A 2,605-nucleotide genomic window follows, 5' to 3' on the forward strand; every position below is an offset into this window, starting at 1 on the left:
TCAAGGTAACAATAAGTAGCAATCAGGTATTACCTGTGTTTCTCAGTCCTCTCTGCTGGTGACTTACTGCCACCCAAGCAGAGGACCAAAAGACACTTGGTCCTGGCCAACCACTGTGGACATGACCTCAGTGCTTTCACTGCTTTCACCTCTGGGAGTTGACCTGTATCCCTCTTTTTTTTTAACCTGATGATTAACAGTGTCGACATCAATTTACAATTTGTTTTTTCTCATTGGGGTGGCCCAGAGTTAGTAATCTAACAGAGTAGCCAGCTGGCACAGATTCTCCGGATAAGCAAAAAGATAGAGACCAGGAATATATCCTTCCCACTCCTTGTCATAGGTTATAAAAATTATCTTTTGAGAATGAAAAGCCAAAACCTTGCAGTACCAGGCCCTGCTATTGATAGTTTGCTGAGCTAATGTGTTCACAGATGAAGGAAGCATTGTCACCTGGCACATAGCCAAGTAACACCCCCAGTCTACTGGGCAGGATTGTATAAGGGACCTGACTAATCAAAAGCCCAACTGCTTTCTTTCAAAAATTTTTCATGTTATTTATTTATTTTGAGAGAGAGAGAGAGAGCACAAGCAGGGGAGGGGCAGAGAGAGAATCCCAAGCAGGCTCTCTGCTGTGGGTGCAGAGCCTGATGGGGGAGTTCAAACTCATGAGCTACAAGAACATGATCTGAGCCAAAATCAAGAGCCAGACACTTAACTGGCTGAGCTACCCAGGAGCTCCTTCTTTTGATTAGAATCTAATATATTTATTGGATAAAATTTAGAAATTAAGAAAAGTACAAAGAAAATAAAATCAATAATACCACTGCCCAGAGATAACCACAGTAGAATTTTGATGTATGGTTTAGCCGAAGTCTTTATATATCTGTATTTTTATAATTAGGATTATATTGCACAGTATTTTATAACCAGCTTTCTTTCACATAATACAACAGCATAAACGTATGCCTGGTTCCCTTAGGAGTCTTCGACAGCCTGAGTTTTTAATGAATGAATGCCTAGTATCCATAGTGCCAAAGCGTTGTCCTCTTTTGTTGGACATTGAGTTGTTGTTTTTATAATTAGGACTGTATTGAAGTCTTTATATATACATTTTTAAAAAAAATCTCTTTATTTCCATTCTAGTTGATGCTTACAGTGGGAATAGGTGGTTCAGGGGCTCCTGGGTGGTTTAGTCAGTTAGGTGTCCCAACTCCTGATTTCAGCTCCAGTCATGATCTCATGGTTCATGGGATTGATCCCCATATTGGGCTCTGCACTGACAGTGTGGAGCCTGCTTGGGATTCTCTCTCTCTCTCTTTCTCTGCCTCTCCTCTGTGCTTGTATGCACGCATGCTCTCTCAAAATAAATAAACCTAAAAAAAAGAGAATAGGTGGTTCAAAAGGTAATCATATATGTAAGACTTTTAGAACATATTGCCACATTACGCTCCAGGAAAAGTGAACTTAATTTAAAAAAATATTAATTCCAGTGTAGTTAACATGCAGTGTTACATGTTCAGATATACAATACAGTGATTCAGCAATTCCATATACTACTCAGTTCTCATCAAGACAAGTGTGCTCTTAATCCCCTTTACTTGTTTTACTCCTCCCCCACAAAAGGTGTACCAATTTTTAGTTCTACCAGCAAGCACGCCTGTTATCCTATACTTTCCCCACTGCTGCATTATTGTCAGCAGGGATAGTGATCTCTGCCAAACAGGGCAGTAATGGTGGTATCTTTTAAAATGTTTGTTTCTTTTGTTACTGATGAAATTTAAGATTATTGTAGATGTTTGTTGGCCATTAGTATTTGCCATTTGTAAATTTGCCTATTTTCTGATGAAGTGTTCATCTTTTCCTTATAGATATGCAAGTGTTTTCAAGTTTTTTCTTAANGGAGGTGAGGGACACCCGTTTGACTCCCATTTGAAACCATTTAATACTGGTACTAAATGCAAATAATGACATTAAAAGGTTTGGATGGAAGGACTTTTACCCTGGGGCGCCTGGGTGGCTGAGTTGGTTAAGCAGCCTGCTCTTGATTTCAGCTCAGGTCAAGATCTCACAGTGGTGGCATCCTCTCTCTCCCTCTGCCCCTCTCTCCCCCCCAAATAGTTAAATAAAGTTTAAAAAAAAAAAAAAGGACCTTCTCTATTAAAAAACTTATAGTACTAAAAAATTGTTAGCTCTTTAAATGTCCATAGATGTAGGTGCATAACTTTGAAATATGTCAACATTTGTTCTTAAAAATGTTCATACGTGCTTGTATATTCATAGGCTGTCTCTGGAGGAATACACAAGAAACTGGTGAGAGTGATTGCTACTGGGAACGTGTTGGGGAAGAAAATTACTTTTTATACTTTTCTAGGTTCTTTGGCTGGTAAATTGATATAAGACAGATTAATAGGAGAAAAATTAAATTGCATACATATGGGAGCCCCATAAGAACATGAGGCCTGCAGGCAGGCAGTTGAGGGTTATATGCCATCCTAAGCTGGGGAGAAGGGGGTAGGGACCTGAGACTTCAGGGGGGAGGAAGATAGTTTACAGGAAGATGGGAAGAGCAGATGTTTGATAAATGTTTGCCAGGCCAATACAG

The sequence above is a fragment of the Crocuta crocuta genome, unplaced genomic scaffold, assembly GCF_008692635.1.
Source record: "Crocuta crocuta isolate KB4526 unplaced genomic scaffold, BGI_CrCroc_1.0 scaffold482, whole genome shotgun sequence".
In the NCBI taxonomy this organism is placed as follows: Eukaryota; Metazoa; Chordata; class Mammalia; order Carnivora; family Hyaenidae; genus Crocuta; species Crocuta crocuta.